The following is a 19080-nucleotide window of genomic DNA, read 5'->3' as shown; positions in this document are numbered from 1 at the left end:
AGATGGGTATTTTGTTTTGTTTTTGAAAAATCTCCAGACTGCTCTGTTCAAAAGTAAAACTAGAAATTTAAATAAGTTAACATATGAATCTGTTGAAACTTTCTCAGAAGGAGATGATATGCATTAACCTCAAGATCTCTACTCAAGATACACAAACGGATAGATAATAAACACATGAAAATATGCTTGACAGCATCATTCATGAGGGAATTGCAGATCAAAACCACAATGAGACACCACTCCACACCCACCAGGATGGCTGTAATCAAAGAAGACAAGAGTTTGAGTGCTGACAGTGGTAAGTGCTGGAGAAACTGGATCCATCACACACTGTGGTGGGGATGAAAAATGGGGCAATGTGTTTGAAAACCACTCTGGCTGTTCCTGAAAAGGTTCAATGGAGTTATCAGAGGACCCAGCAATTTCACTCCGAGGTATACATACCCAACACAAGTGAAACCGCACATCCACACAAAAACTCACACATACGTGTTCCCAGCAGCATCGTGTATAATGGCTAAATGTGCGAACAACTCAACTGTCCAACAAATCATGAGTGGATAAAAGTGTGTTATATCCACAAATGGAACTGCTCAGCAATGAAAACAAAGTATTCCTTTTTCTCAATAAAGGTGCCCTGTGCCAATTAATAACCTCTGCTGTGCTACAACTGCATTTGCTTGCAAAGCTGCCCTACTTTGCACATTTGACGGATTGTTGTTTAGTCCAACTCTTTGCAACCCCATGGACTGTAGCCCGGCAGGCTCCTCTGTCCATGGAATTTTCCAGGCAAGAATACAGGAGTGGGTTGCCATTCCTTCTCCAGGGGATCTTTCCAACCCAGGGATTGAACCCGACTCTCCTGCACTGGCAGGTGGATTCTTTACCACTGAGCCACCTGGGAAGCACTCCATTTGATGGGTATTTTACAGAAAATTCAGATCTTGCAATGGAAACGATGGAAAAACCTTTCTACTGCTCCATCAGCTGGAAGCACTCTAACCAACGTCTGTTCTCTATGTGACGGGGCCCCTGTCCCAACTCAACAGACTTTCAGACATCAGGCGTACGGAAGGTCAGGGGAGCCGAGCGAGAGAACACACAAGGGGAAGGGAAGAAAACCCCAAGACGCGGCAGCATCCTGTACCAGACACTGGCCACCCGTTCGGCACGGTGAGCCATGACCCTGCAGAGGCAAGTGGGGCCCTCCTCGAGGCCGCTGCTTCCGGAGTCCAAGCCGGGACAGCAGCAGGCGTGTGTTCCTAGGAGACAACTCGCAGACAGAGGACAATGCGACCAGAAGGCTGGGGGGAGGGGAATCAGAACTGCAGTGGTTCAGACCTGGAGGCTCACGGGGTCTCGGCTAAGTACGACCACGCAGATTTACAGCGGCCTTCAATGCGTTCTGTTACAAAGAACTACATGTCAATAAATTAATTTGAGTGTAAGAAAACAAATAGTGTTTCAGGGAGGAGGGGAGCTGGGAAAGATAAGGGGGCAGTAAAGACTCCTGCCTGTCTGTCCAGTGAGGGGCCAGCAGGCAGACTGAGCTCCACTGCCCACTGTGACACCATCGAGGGAGACCATTCATGGGGGGGGGGGAAGCTAAACGAAAAATCAACACGGACTTGAAATACCCCCTGGCTTCAAGATTCAGCACAGTGACTCTTTTTAAAAAGCTTATCAACAGGAGTATCTGCCTTTTTTTTTTTTTTTTTTTTTTAAACCAACTCTCCAGCCAAGCCCAGATGAGTCTGTAGAGTCTCCCGGGAAGAGATGGGCAGAGCGAAGTGAGGAGCCCAGGGAGTCTGGAAGCCGCGGCAGGAGCATGATTCAGGCTGCCTCTCTCCCTGCCAAATGAAGCCGCCACCGATGCCAAAACATCCCATTTATAACGCCGCACAAAAGCATGTGTACAGAGGGACCACACAGCAACTTTTCAGGAGGCTAGAGTAACTTCCAAGTTTAACCCATTATATGGTCACTCCTTAAAAAAAAAAAATCAGCAAATATGAAACTGGTGGTCAACAGCATGCCCCCAGCGACAGCAGCTTCTCAGAGGTCAGTTACAAGCAGGCTTCAGTGATACCAAGGGACCTCCTTCCTACTGACAGATCATGACACACCTGCACCAAAAAGTACGCGTGAGGCCAGCAGAGAAAACTAGGGACAGTCTACATATATACACAGTCCTACATACCGGCCAGAAAGGGTTGTCTGGATTCCACCGGGAAAGGCGGGGATGAGAACCCAGACAACCAGCTTTCATGAGGCCAATGTCTTCCAAGGCCCCCAGGCCACCCTGCGCTGGGAGAAGGGCTGCCTGGTCTGTGTGACCATCCGCGGTGTGTGTGTGACAGCCCCACCCGCGTTCCCCCTAATCCCCACAGTCACCTTTCCCGTATCGGCTGAAGATGTCTTTCCTCACCCCGGAAGGAAAAGTTTTCTTCCAACTCAAGAGTATCGGCACGTGGTTCCCCTATCAGAACCACACGCCCACTCAGAGATTCTAACCAATGCTCGGCTCCCCGACCACACAAGGTAAGCTCACGTCTCCTCATCATCCATATTTAGCAGCATCCTCTTCCTTCACCAAAAAGTAAAGAATTCCCATTATGTTCTACACCGCTAGGACAGAACACAGCTCTCTCAATTCACAATCCCCTAATCAGGCCTCAAGATACCAGACTGTTTTGCCCTGAATGTTAAGTCCAGTTGTTCACCCCATCTCTGGATGCCCTGGAACAGGCAATCCTTTTGGACCTAACAGAACTTCATCCACTGGGGGGCCCCCTTTCTTTTTTTTTTTTTTAGGTGCCACAGGTTTTGGCCACAACAACTATTTCTTTCACTAATATCAGATTTACAGCCTGCTGCTTCATTTCTGTGCCTTGTTTATTCAAAGTAACTTAATGATGTGATCCAGCACTGAAATGAAGTCGTTCTGAATCCTGTTTCAATAGGAATTAATTCCAACACCCAACAGAGCGTAGAAATAGATTAAAGGTATGGTTGTAAGATAAAGCACCATGCCCAAACCCGCTCCTGCTCGGGCTGCAAGACACCATGTCACAGATGCCACCTGGGTATTGTTCTAAACATGAAAACCAAATACATCTAAGGATCAAAGAAAAACAGTAATTACAAAAAGCACCCAAAAATCACCCTGACAGCTGCATGGTCTCCATGTTTACAGTGAAGGAATATCTGATGGGCACACAGTAAATTTGATACATATTTTTATGAAAGTCTCCAGAGAGAGAGAGAAACCAGGTGAGCTAGAGCACAATGACAAACAACTTTGCATTCTTCATGGAAGAAGGTCAGCTCAGGTGCCTGGTCACTGGGAAGCACAAAAGCACAGAAAAGCGACCCTGCTGCTGGCGGCGATTCTAACTCTGTGCCCAGAGGTGATCCGTCTCCCCCAATTCTCCCCAATTGTGAGTTATCAGAACAGAAGCTGTCCATCACAGAACTGAATACAATCCAGAAGACTTGAGCAGCATTCAGTTCTCAGATGCAGTGGCCTGTCACCACCTCTGAACCCACAGCTACACCTGCACCATCCGAAGGCCGATAAATCTACGAACGGCCGAGTGTGACAACTGGCCACCTCACGTGGTGTGTGTCTTGTCTCCAAAAGCACAGCCGTCCAGGATTTGAGGGAGAGAAGCTGAAGGCCAGAAGACGATGACTGCTGTGTTTGATCCACCGTATCTTCAACTTACCCTCAGTCTCACTGATAACAAACCAAACTGCAGCCTGAGCGGCAGAGGGGGCTTTATGACATTCCTTCCTTTTTCTCTTCAGCATTTCCTCAGGAGCTGAGCCAAACCCATCAATGATCTTTTGCCAAAACTGCAGCTACCAAGCTGCCAGTGCCAAAACCCAATCCCACTTCTAAAACTGTGCTCTTTAATTTGCCCTCTACTTCCAGACTGAACAACCCTGGAAATAGAAATGGGAATTTTCCAAGCTGGAAATAGTTCTGACTGAGAACTCTCTAGTCACTCTCTCTGGATAACCCAAGCAGACCCACCTCACTCACACACACATAATTAGGGCACATGATGTGGTTGTGGCTATGGATGGAGACACTAAAATTTTACCCACCCACAAAATTCCATTCCTTAGACGGAACATTTTCACATTTTTTTTGCTCAGTATCTTCCATCACCCAAAGGAAGTCTTCGTATCTTGGATTAGAGAATAAAAACTAAAGTAACAACTAGGTCCTTCAGAAAGAACTGGTACTAATCTATCACATCAGGCATGGGTGGCCTCCTGGATGGATTATTTAAAAAAACAAAAAAAACAAAAAAAACTGACAAGCAGAGTGACCTCAACTGCAAGGTCGAAGGGGAAGTTCGTGTGACAAGATGGTCTAAGTGATCTCACTGAAAATGCTTTCCATTCCTAATACACGACTATCAACATGGAAAAACCTTCTCAACTGTGGCCCTTGAATCTTCAATTTTCACCTCATGGTATACTATGACCTGCTCTTTTGCTGAAATAACATTACTTGTTTTGTTCCATTAATTGGCTTAACTCCCCTCAACCACCCACCCACCCACAGAGGTAGGCCAGGGTAAACACGAAGCATCAGCAGCTCCGCGTGTCCTGGCGGGCCCTCCCAGCCCGCTCCTCCTGCTGCAGCTGCTTCTCATCGAGATGGACCCCTGTCTGCAGATGCCTGGCTGTGGGCTTTTTTACCCTCTAATGGTTTCAATGAAGAATAAAGGATAACGCGAAGTTTGACATTTTTATACTTGAGAAGAAAGCAAGAGCAAATCTCTCTGCCCTTTCAAGTGTAACTCAAAAGGAAAAGAAAATCCGCTAGTTAACATCTGGAACAAAATATTAAATCAAATTAAAACTTTAAACCAACTCTGTGAGCTTATGGAAAGTTTGAACCAGGCAATGGAAGTTTCCAAAATACATTTTAGAAAAAGCACTGACCTAGCCCCCCAGCAAACACACACACACACAGAAGAACCTACTAAAACGTAGACTCAGAAAACAGCACACTTGAGGCACAATTAAATTCCCTTGTCCTGTAAAATGGATTTTCAAGCCCCTACCATCAACTTATACAATGTGTAAATTTTTAAACCACAATAAAATTATGATATATCTTTAAAAAAGACATTAGTGTAATCGGAGAATGTCTCTGTCCCATTTTCACTGACCTCCTCCCAATATACGCACATCGTGAGGACTGAAACACTTCTGAAAAATGCTCACCAACCACATAAATAATCAGGGAAGGTAAAATGGAATCTGCAGGCTTAAAAGGTTAAACTACTTACAAGAATGCTTCCTTGCTTAAATAACCATTTCTCTCATGAGAGGCATGCAGCTCTCTTCTCCTTTATTCTCCACATCCCCCACATACATTTTCCTGAAATCTTGCATTAAATCAACACACTCGACTCCTGAGCCCCAAATCCTTGAACAGAGTGGCTACTGGATGTTTAATTGCCTAACATGTGCCCCTGTGTACTCAGCTTATTTAATCACCTAATGGCTCGGGGAACAAATACAGCTTTAGGAAATCCTTCTACCTGGCTTTATTCTGATATAAAATGATTCAATTACATAAATTTGACAACCATATTTAAAACCTATGTGGAATTACAAACATCCAAATGCTTACATCCATTGGAGCATATTCAGGACAAATGATACCAAGCGATGCTCACGGAGGTAGCCAGGAAGGCTTCTTTAGGCGAAGACTCTACATCTCTCCCAGATAAAGGTAGGGAAAATCTTTCCTTAAGAGTTATGTGCACAGGTGCACCAACCAAATGCAGAAAAGCAGGAAGGAAGAAGGAAAAAAGCCACACCAAAGCCAACTATTTTGCCCCACAAACCAGAAATCCATCAGCACATTAACTGAAACCAGAAACTAGGAAAGCTGAGAAAACTTAAGAGGTGCAGACATTCACAACAAGAGGAGGAGAATCATGGATTTAATATCTTCCACCGTATATGACAATTAAGAATAAATGGTGGAAAACCACGAGACAGCAGACAGTGAAGGAAAAAAGGCCAACGCTGACTGCCATTAGTGTTAACCACAGGCGTTTCCAACACCTGCTATAAGCTACTGCGTAATAAAAAATGAATTATTCTCCTAGTGAATAAACGAATATATTAATGTGAGTCAGGATCTCTGGGAAGTGCATGTAAACTCCTTTGAGCCACCAAAGTAACATTCACCAAACAGATGCTTCAATGCACATTAAACAGGATGGAAAGACTGTGACCTTCTTCAAAGATTCCCGGCTACATCTGACAAAAACACAGAATGTAGCGTTACCAGACAGGAAATTCAGTTCATAAGAGTTCATTATTTCAAACACAAACAGCTGAGTAACAACAACAATAAACATTCATTGAATACATTTTACATGTATGACCACAACTATTTCTCAGAACTGCCCCATGAAGAGAAGGCTAACTTGATCCAGACTGCACAGTGAGGCAGTGGGAGGTGAGGTTCAACCCCACACAGATCTCCCAGCAATCCACAAAGCAAGTCTCCCCAGGGCGCGGCGGGACCCAACCGGAACACAGCCACTCTCGAGTGCTGTGTTAAACCGGAAACTTACCCCCATGCTACTCTAGGAAAACACAAGAAAATGGAAATCCTCTTCAGAAAATTCTCTCTAAAGGGAATAAAGAAGTTATAAGGGAGAGTAAGTTTACCAAAGCTATAAAATGTACAAGATGCACAGATGGTCTTACGCCATTCCCAACACGATGTGAATAAAACACCAGCTATATTTAATTATAAACTGAATTTCAGTTGAATCCTATCCCTCACCCAGACACGAACTACTTTTCCAAATACTTGTCTAATTTCCATTGAAAGCTCTTTCTCAATTGCACAGGCAAAAACACAGGACTACAATGACCAGACCAACATAAATTGATAAGCTCGACCTTAAGACTTTTGGTCCAAAGACAAACCAATCTCAAATTGGGGTGCAGTTCCAATCATAATAGTGGGGCTCCACTCTGGTTATTCCAAACCAGAGTACCAGGCGGTAGAGCTCACGGTGCTGAACTTCTGTAGTTCCCCAAAGGGTTGAGACACACAGCTATGGTTAGCATTGTATCACACTGCATTTCTGAATCTATTCCAGACCTTCCTGAAAAGACCCTGAAAGAAACATGTCTACACAGATAAGCACTGTGTTAAGTCTCTGCTCCAAAGCACAAAAATACAAGAACATACACTAGAAACTTCTAACAAGCATAGCAAGATAGTAGTAGGAACACACGTCAACTAGCATCCCTGAGCCTGGAAGACAAGTGAAGCTTCAAAAAAAAAAAAAAAAAAAAAATTAAAACTCCAAATTACCAAGAGTGCCACACAGAGAAATCACATCTGACATGCATTTTATGATTTCTGCAATAACAGCAAACTCACCTTTCTATCAAAAATTAAGTTAGGCTTTGCGCCCTCCCCCAAAATTAATAGATCCTCAACTAACACTGAAGATGGAAGATGATAATCCAAAATAACACATAATCCAAATCTTCAAAACTCTACTGTGATATAAGCAGCAGCTTACAAATTATGTTATTAATGAAAATAAAGAGAGGATGTCCAAAGCATTAAGCAGGGAGTTACAACATTATTACAACCCTAATTAACAGTTCAGTGTTACAGAAAACTTCAGACCAAGAAGAGACAGACAATCTGAGATTAAAAATTTTCAGCTGAGAACATATAAAGATAGATACATGCTAAACAGGATACATCCTATCAAAGTAACACCAGTAAACACTGAATAATCTATCTTCATGGAAAGTTTACTTCTAAAATCAGATCTTCTGAGGGCTAGGAATGCTCTGGATTTATAGTGATGAATGCAGAGCCTTCAGAACTTATAAAAACCACTGAAATGCACACTTTAAATGGGTGGGTTGTATGGTATGTAACATATTTCAATAGAGCTGTTTAAGAAAACAGCAGTTCATCAGACTGTCACATACCCTTTATTCAAAAAAACTCTTTCCAAAAAATTCTATTTTTCAATTACAACTGCTGAGTCAGCCAGAGCTACACACACTCCGGGCTGACTGCTAACCTCCAATGTAACCAGGGAAATCTCCGTATGTCAAAGTGCATTTCATCTTTATTACATGGAACATGTGACAGAATGGAAGAGAGGAAACTAACTAATCAAGCACCACCCACTGAATTTAAGAAAAACAAACAAACCCACACAGAAGTAGTGAGTGCCACCTCTTTCTTCTACTTTCCAAAAGTGCTTTAGGTTTGACTACTACTTTCTACACTCAAAGCAAGTTTCACAGCTGCCATTGGAAACTATAAAATCACCACTTACTCCCCAGTGATAGAATTTCATTTACTTCCCCTAAAACTTAAACTTTACATTCAATTCTGTATACCTATGCATTAAGTTAATATTAGGTAAAGAGTGGTGGGGCTTTCCAGGGGCCTGCCAACGCAGGAGGCGCGGGGTCAATCCCTCGGTCAGGAAGATGCCCTGGAGGAAGAAACGGCAACCAGCTCCAGTATTCTTGCCTGGAGAATCCCAAGGACAGAGGTGGGCTACAGTCCACAGGGTCGCAGAGAGTCAGATAAGACTGAGCACACAGGCATGCAAACAGTATGTTAAACTGAAGCTCCAGGACAAACGCTAAGGAGTGCGATGTTGCGTAGCTACAAAACCCACTAGACAACCCTCTGGCTAGTTTTCTCCTGATCTCCCTGGAGAGCTGAAAAGAGGGCTGGCGGGAACTCTGATGCCCAGTTCAGCAAGGTCAGCACCATGGGGCTTAATACTCTGAAGCTGTTTAAAAGGTCCTCCCAGGTAAATCTAAAAGTGGCATACATCAAGACGAATGACTAGAAAATGAGTCAAGGACACCAAAGCCATTCCCCAATTATTAACTGCTTTGCCTTTTTTTTTTTCTTTTCAAAATTACAAAATCCAGTATTCAACTGAAAAGATGTGATTCCTAAAAAATGGTTAAACAACAATGCAACTGGGGCAAAGTATGAAGGTATGTGATAAAAGACAGTGAGCGGTAATTGTTTCTTCTGTTATGCTCCGAACTGCATTTCAGGAGAACATAAAACTGGAAATCCCGCATTTACAAAAAATTAAATGTTTACAGTTTTTTTAAAAAACTGTGGTGGTGGTTGTTTAGTCTCTCAGTCGTGTCCAGCTCTTTGTGACCCCATGGACTGTACCCTGCCAGGCTCCTCTGTCCGTGGGATTTCCCAGGCAAGAATACAGAGTGAACTGCTTTCCCCTTTAATCACCAGTGGCTTTTCCCGGTCTACCTGGCTCACAGTCTATCCCGATTACTGTGCCAAGATCAACGTGCCTTAGTCTAAACAATCTGATCTTAACCAGACCCTGTTTCAGTCAGAGATAACGGAAGGGCCACAGGAACTCACAGAAGGTCTGCTAACTGGCGCAGGGTACAGTGACGGCTGCCAGAGCCGCCCACCCGCTCCAAGGTACCACGGAACCACACGTCACATCTCTTTGACATACACTCCCAGGGTCACACGGAGATGATCATTCTCTCCAACACACAACCAGCTGTTCAATCTAATCTCAACCCAGCGTTTGGGTTTTTTTTTTTTTTAATATAATATTCACCATCTTTGAATCCCACTAGCAGTAAGTATTCCCACCAAACTAGCAGTAAGACTGATCTGCTTGCATATAAGAACTTAATGACACCCATCCTTTGAAACTCACTGGAATAAAAAACAAAAGATCAGAAAATCAAGTTTGAAAAGCATGCACAACAGCATTTCTTAAATCTTAACTAGGACTGCATAATTGAAGCAGTTATTCACAAGAAATCTCATTATTTTTCTTGCCCAGCCTCGGTTAACACATCTTAGAATGCAGGCATAAACATACTCTAAAATCAAAGCATATACATAATGACTAATTTAGTACTAAATGCCTAAGTAATGGACAAATAAGGACACAAATCAAATATTCGGATGGAAAAAGGGCACATTACATAGAAATGTTCACTCTGAAGCATGAGAGTTTACTTGAATGATGCTAACACTTTGTCAACAAAACACTTTGTCAATAAAAACCATCTATAATTTTAACCAACTAGGAAACTTCACAAGGTGTCTCCGTGAATAAGAGCTATACAGGGATACTCATCCAAAGACTTTTTTTAAAGGGTCTTTTTCGACCAAGTAATCCACTCCTCTTTAACTTGAGGCGATAACTATGAAGATGCACTAAACTCTGAGGAGGGTTCACTACTTTATTCCAAAGCCAGGTGTTAATAAATTCTAACAGACACAGCAGAGTAGCTGAGCTGCACTAGCTGAAGATCTATCAGACCACTCCAAGCGGCCACGGCCACACACCCCCACTGGGGTGAGTAGGCACTTTAAGGAAAGGCGAGGTGGGGGAGAGCCCACTGCACAAAGCCTGGATGAGGGGCGACTCCACCCCCCGTGCTCTGGAACACTATGCAGCCGGTTACAGAGAAACATGCAGGAAGTCGTGTTAAAACAAGACTTGTATAAATCCTGTGTACAATATGCTTTGGGGGCTGTTTCTGTTTTATTTCTCCATGTTTCAGCCCACTAACTGAAAAAGAAAAACTGATAAACACAAAATGTTAATAATTATCAGAGTGGTACACATGCTGCTATTTTTCTCTTTTTTTTAGTAACCAGAGTTTCTAAATGTTCTAAAATAAAAAATACTGGTGTGATATAAAAAGCTACTTTAAATTAATCAAACACAAAATAGGATGTCCAACTGTTACCAAATTACACTCTTCCTCTTTCTGCAATTCCTAACTTTAGACATTCTCAGCACTGCACACCCTCCTGATAATATTTAATTACATAACTGTGTTGGTTGAAAACATTTATTGACTATCTATCAGGGAAGGTACTGTAAGGAGACTGTGATTATGCCCAGGCCTGGGCACTGTTCCAAACCCAGTCTTTCAATGTGATTCCTCATCTCTATTTACTAAAGAATAATGACTAATTCAGCAATCTCGTGGCAAAATTAATTGGCACTACTTCAATAATTCCTAGAATACAGTATTACCAAAGAAGATACTCTATATGTAAATACAAACTTTTCTAAACACCAAACAGATAGCCTAGTCAATGATGTGTGGTTAAGCCCTGTTTGTTGAGCACCTGTAACTGAAGGGCCCGGGAACAGCAGGCGTTTCTGGTGAATGCCTATGTGAGGCTTGGGGCTGGGGCTTGCCCCAGACTGTGACCACTTCCCTATCTGGTGTAGAGAAAATAAAAGCCCGTCTGTTTAAAGGAAGCCTTTGTTGACTTTATATCCACTGTTTCAAAGAAAATTCGTAACTATATTTAAAAGGAGTTAAATTTTCCCACACTCAGAATGTGGGTGAGTTGGAAAGAGCACCCGGGAGGGAGAATCCTTCGTGTAAAATTAACAGGTACATTCAGCAAAAGACAAAGGGTGAGAGAGGGAGTACTAGCTCTGCTTGAATATTTCACACTTTTCCATTGAATAGGAAACATCTCAAAACTACACAGAAGAAACCATGAAGAGCTTTTACATAACAGTGAAAATAACACTTTTCTAACATCACACAGGCAGGAAGAATAGCGTGGGTATAGGAGACTTCCTTTTGCAAACAGCCTCTTTTGTTCCTTTTTTTTAAGAGCTATAAAGGTCATGGGGTGTATGTGAAATACACCAGCACTGGAGCCTGCTCAAGGTGACCTGGACTTTGAGGGTTTAAATTATCACAGAGAGACAGACATGCTCTAACACATGGCCTGGAAGCAATCATCAGTTAAGATCCCACAGGTAACTTCAGGACTAGACAGTCACAAGATCATCTGAGATCTGAGAGTGTTACCTAAAGCTATTCAACATTCACACTCACAGGAAACACATTCCTGACCTGGAAGGAACTAAGAAGGACTGGAATAAAGGTCATGGCATCAACACCATAAATCTACCCTCCCTATCACAGCTGGAATTGCAATAAACATACCAGGACACCACCAAGTAGTATGAATGGAAGTCGAGATAAATCAGATGTTTCCTACATATCAATCAACCACTCTCCAATACTCACCCACTAAAATGACCATTCAAAGCAAGATGGGGAGGAAACCTTACAGCCTAGGGATTGGCACATCCTCACAAGGAAATAAAACTCCTCCTCCTGCATACGAGGTACATTACATGCCCAACTAGTGAAAAGCAAAGAATCAAAAGTTCCATTCGGCTTCCCTGGTGGCTCAGTGGTAAAGAATCCACCAGCCAATGCAGGAGACAGGAGCTCTATCCCTGGTCCAGGAAGATCCCACATGCCTTGGAGCAACCAAGCTGGGGCGCCACAACTATCGAGCCTGGGCACCACCACGACTGAGCCCGAGAGAGCTCGAGCCTGTGCTCTGCAGCAAGAGAAGCCACTGCAGTGAGAAGACTGCCAGTGCAAGCAGAGAAAAGCCTACGCGGCAATGAAGACCCAGGACAGCAAAAATGAAGCCCCATGCTCGTCCCCTAAGTCACAGAGTCAGAGTCAGGCTCAGAAACCAGTCCATGGTTTCTATCTGTTATGATCTCAGTGGTCATCAGCTTCCTTCCTTCCTCTGCGACGTAAGAACTACAGAAGACACAGACACGGAGGAAACGGTGGGCCAGGCGCTCCACAGGCACGGGGGATTAGTCAGGCCCGAGTCTAACAACTTCACAGCCACTGCATCAGAACACAGCATCTGCATTAAGAGAGACAACTCTTATTTGGAATGCACAAAAGAGGAGTGATTAAAAGTAACTAATTTGGGTTTTACATGAATCACAATCAATACAGAAAATCAGTTCACCCTTGCCTGGCAAAAGTCCCCAATCCTGACTGCACATTACAGCCTAGACAGCATAAAAAAGCAGTTCTGGGTTGAAAATTCAGAAAACTTACACCTAAAATTTTAACTTCACCATTAAAAAAAAAAAAAAAAAAAACCTATTAGGAAACCAATGCTGAAACAGAACACAGAGCGGGGCGGGGAGGGAAGTGTTTTTAATAAGCTCCAGAAAGCAGTTTTCAACATTTGGGAATTACTACAACATTCTTCCCCCAGGCAAAATGGTTCCCTTACAAAAAGCCTTAGCATCTATCATTGTCTACAGGCATCAACAAATGTTGTTTTAAATGTATGCTTAAGAAGTACACACTACAGCTCTAACTAAATGTTAGCAATATTAAATTCTGCGGCTGACAGTAACGGTTCATTCCAAAACTGCAAAAGCCAAAGTGTTTAATCCTCAGGTTCCTATTTTTAACAACATACTAAAATTGTAGAGACATGGTCATAAAACACACAATTCGAGAAGTTAGAGTTGACATACTTCTCCCCTACCCCCATCCAGAGGCAATCTACCCACTGCCCCCCCCCACCCCCAATTATTATTATCACTATTACAGTTTGAGAGAGAGAAGCCCAGCCACCTTGGTGGTGTCCTCCAGGACAATGGAGGAGCCATGCTTGGGACAAGCACTTCCACCAACAGAAGGGGGTGCTGCTCTCACTGCTGTTCAACAGGAACAGAGGGCAGTTAAGGAGGAATGGCTGCGGCCTGGACAACAACAGACCGTGGATGGAGGGGTGGGGGTGAGGGCTTACAAGGACAGGAGACACCATGGGACAACAGAGGCGCAGGGACCCCTGCACAGCAAAAGGCGAGCAGAGAAAGAGGACCTGCAGCTAGCTAGAGAGCGCTCAGAGACAGGAAGAGAACAAAGGAAAGGGTGCCCAGGATGCAGAGGAGCAAACGGTAGGAGGAACAGTCAAACGTCTCCAGTGACTGTCCTAAGACATCAGGGTTCAAAGGAGACCTCCGCCGTAAAGCAAGATGACCCAGATGTCTCTGATACTGTAGTGTACAACACGAGGGGTGTGGACAGAGCTCTCCCCAGGGCCCCTTCTGGTTGTACAGAGCTAAGATGCACTGACTTACAATTACCATTTACAAAATCAAGAGAGAAAAAAAGGTTGGTGAGTGCTTAATAGTCTGCATCAAGGAGAAATTAAATATACCCCACTGGTTTAATATAATTAACTTTTGAAAATTAAACCAATGAAAATAAATTAATAGCAGCCCTCGTGAGCCTAGGTGGTGTCATATGTTATTATGGTCCGGGTCTTGAACGGGCAGTAGGAGTCGATTTTTCACAGGAACTAGGATTTTCCCAGTCTTACATTTGCATTTATTTTATCATTACTTCAGAGTTTCAAACAGGTCTTCTGTTTCTACATTCTACACTACCCCAGGTATTTCACTATTAAGAATCTCAGAAAGAGACATACAGAGCACGACATAATGTCTTCCAGATGATCAACTGGTAAAAATAGCCAATACCTGCTTGATCCATCTGGTCGTCAATGGGCTCTCCAAATGCTGGCTGAAGGAGGGAAAAAGAAACCAGCACTTGGTCGAATGAGCCTGTAGAAACTGCTGTGGAAGTTAAGTCAAGCCAAGCCCAGACCAGCTTGAAAATTAAGAGGGGGTCAGAAAATAAATGGCTGTGAAAACAGGGAATGAAAACTCTATTCCCTTCAACAGGAAACAGTCCTTACACTGAAGTGTGTATTCAATATAAAAAGCATCGGCCTCTGTAGAACAGAATTATCAGGACGCACTCTCTAAGACCTGAGTTACTCCAAAGTAACTCCAGCGGGGCTCACGCCCACCCTGGGCAACAGGAGTCATCGCCTCCAAGGAATCCCTGCAACGACGAGGTCAAGTCTCGCTCCATCTCGCAGCACACTGACAATGCCTCTTCAGAGACATAGTCTGTTAATATATGATTTATTGTAATGAAGCAACACGGTTTAATGTCATCAAGAGGCTTTAATTAGAGGAGGCTGCCATATCTTCACGCTGTCAGATCAATTCCTGTTTGCACATCGTATAGACTTACACGTGGTCTGAGAAACACCTCTGCTTGCCTTCCTTTGGGGCTATGGTTTTCCAAGCTGTAAAATGTCATACTTTAAAGGTTTGCCCACTTGGGTTTTGTGTGTCCTTCCATACCGATAAGCACAACAGGAAAGCTCCTATCTTCTCCACAAAGTCCTGCAGGATAACAGATTCCTCTGGTACTTGTTTGATCTCTGCACAACCACCTCAGTGGTTTGCCTCCCTTGGCCCAAGACTCCCTGATCACTTGGTAAGCTATGGCATCAACTTTGAATCTCATTTCTGGTGACACAGAACCTTATTTCCTTTCTTTTTCACCTACACATTCCTGAACAAGTTTGGACGCTAAACTAGCTATAATCTTTTCTGCTAATACCATTTCACAGGGAATTGAGAAAATAAGGGATATCCAATATATCCACATTTCCACGACAGTAGAAGAAGGAATTATTGTTAAGTCATTTATCATATAAGGGACCTGTATCTAGGATGTGTAAAGAATTCTTACAGCAATAAAAACCACCCAATCCAAAAATGGGCAAAGGAATACACATTCCTCCAATAATGACGTACAAAAGGCAGGGAGTTACCATATGACCAATCAATTCCACTCCTAACTAAAACAAAAAAAAACTGAAAACCTTTGTCTAGACAAAATCCTGTATACACAAGCTCATAGCAGTATTATTTATAATGGACAATAAATGAAAACAACCAAATGTCATTTATGAATAAATAACATGTGGTCTACTCATAATACAATATTACCGGCAATAAGAAAGATTTCTGGAAAATCAATAGTGGTGATGATTGCACAACACTGTGAATGCTGTCCATGCCACTGAATTTTCTTCCTAAAATGACTACATTTGCTAGGTATATTTTATAAAAATTTTTAAAAAGTAAAGGGGGGTAGGCAAGGGAAATATAGACAATATTTGTAAAAACTATAAATGGAGTATTAACTTTAAAAATTACAAATCACTGTATTGCACACCAGTAACTTACCAGTTTCATCAACTACACATCAATAAAAAATAATAATAATAAAAGGGGGATGAAGTGCTGATTCATGGAACAATGTGGATGAACCTCAAAAACACTGATGGGTTAAAAACAGGGAAACAAAAGTCAGACAATAAATAAGTCCACGTGTTGTACAATTCCATTTTGATGAGATGTCCAGAGCAGTCCTACCCACTGCACCACAAGAGACAGCAGTGACTGCCGGGCTGGCGGGAGGGCGGGGAGAGGCGCTGATAGCGAACAGGAATGAAGTCTACCTTTTGGGGTGACAAAAGTGTTCTGAAATGAGATAGTGGTGCTGGCGGCAGCACTCTGTGAACATACTAAACCACAGAGTTTATACTTTAAAAGGGTATGTTTTATGGTACACGGATTATATGTCCACAAAGCTGTTACACACAAACAAAGATGATGATGATAGTGGGAAGCAGCTCAGGAAATGTGCTTGCAAGTGAGTACTCTGTAAAATACAAGAACGCACATTTATTTCCTCAGTTTGGATTTGTCTGTGTTTCAGGGCAAATCCACACAAAGAATTGTTCTGCGTCAACTCTGCAGGGTCTTATCCCTCAGAAAGTCTTCTCTAAACTCAGAAGGTCTACCAGGCTGACAGAAGACCAAGGCACCCACCACTTGTCTAACACTCCGGTCTTTTCTCCTGGAGCTCAAGGCAGGTACGCTCACTACCACACATATTCCTTTACAAGTTATGGGTACTTTAGAAGAGGGGTTTTACATGTTGCTCTTTCCAGATAATAAAACTGCTTCTCCACGGTGCTGCTGTAAAAGACCATCGATTTAATTCAAGAAAAATAAAGATTCAGATTTAACTGCGAGCCTCTTGACACTGTTACACCATGTATTTTGATTCATTAGAAGAACCATGAGACAAGTTTGAGTTCCAATTACTACTCAGCTGTATCTTTAAAAATTAAACTCATGAGGCAAATGCCCAATTTGTTTTTCTCAAATAATCATTTAATCCCCTCCTGTAAAATACCAATAAATCATCAGTGAAGTAACTTCACATGAATATTCTTGTCCTTCTTGGCAGGTCTTTTTTTTTTCCCCTACCCATCTTAACCCTCCCACCTTCTTCCTCCTTCTACACTCTGATGTAAGACTAAGTTAGAGCTACTGGTTTTAAGTTTGGCAGTACTTCTGTTTACCAGCCTTTCCAAATTTTTACCTGACTCTGGCTCTTACAGCAGAACTGCTAAGTCACTTCAGTCTGTCTGACTCTGTGTGACCCCATAGACGGCAGCCTACCAGGCTCCCCTATCCCTGGGATTCTCCAGGCAAGAACACTGGAGTGGGTTGCCATTTCCTTCTCCTACAGCAGAACATACATCTGTAATGGGTGACCTTAGCAGGTACTCTCCCAAATCGCAGGGTGTTTGATAAATTCTTGCCCGAATGGACAACTTTGAGCACTTCTGTAGGAGCTGCTTCTGCTCTCCGTTCCCTGTACTAGACTACATGTTTGTTGTGCTTTTTAAATGGGGGAAGGACAGAACCACTACTGACTTCTCAAGACAATGAACATGTACTCTTCATAACCTACAAACAGGATTTCAGAGACCTTTGAATAAAGCCACCTTCTAAAAACACTGAAGCTTTGAACTGTTCAGTCTTCCCAAGCAGGAAAGTGCAGTATATTTAAATGTTTTTAAGAGATCTTTTGATGTCACCTTCCTAGTATTAAACTGATGTCACCTTCCTAGTATTAAACAATACCTCTCTGCAATATTAGAATCTTTCGGCTGATTCATCAAAAACAGTGACTGACTGGAGAAGCTTCTGACTACCTAGTTCCATTATTCATGCCGTGGAGTGTTCACAATGTAAGTGCTCTGAATACTTTATTATACAATTTTTTGAGATGCACAAGCTATCCCTTTAGCACCACCAGGCACTAATCTTAAGACCGCCAACCTAAGCCATTTATAATCGTATTTCTGTTGGAAGAAAAATGTACTTAATTAACATTATTGGAGATTTAAAAAAAAGAGAGAGAGGGAGGGAAAGAAAAAAAGAAAACCCACACACTGACACCACATTTCCTCCAGTAATTTTAAGTCATGACCACTGTGTTGTATCAAGCGCTGGCCACACAAGTGGATCAACTTAACCATTCTGATGCTGGGCAGGATGTGGATGCGGTGGTATTAATGAGAGCGTGAGCTTATAGTGTAACCTCGCCAGACCAAATAACCTCCTGGCCACACAAGTAGAAAATAATTAAAACAAGCACGATTCCAATTTAGCTTTGCAACCAGATGGTGAATGAAAAAGCAGACAAAGACTCATTTTGTGAATAACCTGGGGAACAGCTCCTACAGTTTCTTTTAAAGTTACAGTCTGACTCGTGAAATTTAAAAAAAAAAAAAAAAAAAAAGGCAAGGCAAAGGACAAAGGTTCTCAACCAGAATTCACTCCCAGAGCACAGACATGTCATTTTCTCCAGATCATGGCCAAATAAATCACAAATTATTCCTTAAACAAATGCCAAGTTTAATTACAGTAAAGCTCAAAAAAAAAAATTTTTTTAAAAACTCAGGAAAAATGAAGTATAAAAGACAAGATGCTGCTAACCATCTATTGCACTGAGATTTACATCAACTACACAACACGAATGCTTCAAATTATCAGGACTATGAAATGACACAAGCCTCCACCAGTATTCTACAAAAATGTTTTCCAAAAAAATAAGATAAACGTTTGCAACCTAACACAATGTTATTTTCCACACTCAAGAAGAATAAAGGCACTCTGTGGGTAAGGGAAAGAAGGAAACATCCCAAAATTCAGAAACTTTGCTATCAACTTTGGGAAATGGGAAGACAAATAAAGAGACACTCCATCGAGCTGTCTGACCTTCACAAGGTAGACAGAGTGTGTGCTTTAACCTGCGTATTAAAGATGGAGACTCTCGTTCATGAAAGGGAGGCGCACACACACACCAGCAAATGAGGATGGAAACAACAGTAAAAGAGGCCCTCGTAACACACACACACACACACACACACACACACACTTTCCTGGTGGACTGCGAGCCTGCCATGAGTGAAGAGGCAGAACCCTA

The 19080-nt window shown here is 42.6% G+C and overlaps 1 protein-coding gene across 6 annotated transcripts in view; it reads right to left on the bottom strand.

Annotated features, from left to right (window-relative positions):
- JARID2 (jumonji and AT-rich interaction domain containing 2) overlaps positions 1–19080 on the bottom strand; it is a 232890-nt gene that overhangs the window by 143932 nt on the left and 69878 nt on the right. The gene's annotated exons all lie outside the window — the stretch shown is intronic.

The sequence above is a fragment of the Bubalus kerabau genome, chromosome 3 (assembly GCF_029407905.1).
Source record: "Bubalus kerabau isolate K-KA32 ecotype Philippines breed swamp buffalo chromosome 3, PCC_UOA_SB_1v2, whole genome shotgun sequence".
Lineage (NCBI taxonomy): Eukaryota > Metazoa > Chordata > Mammalia > Artiodactyla > Bovidae > Bubalus > Bubalus kerabau.
The sequence above is the reverse complement of the archived record's forward strand: the minus strand, read 5'-3'. Positions and strand labels throughout refer to the sequence as shown.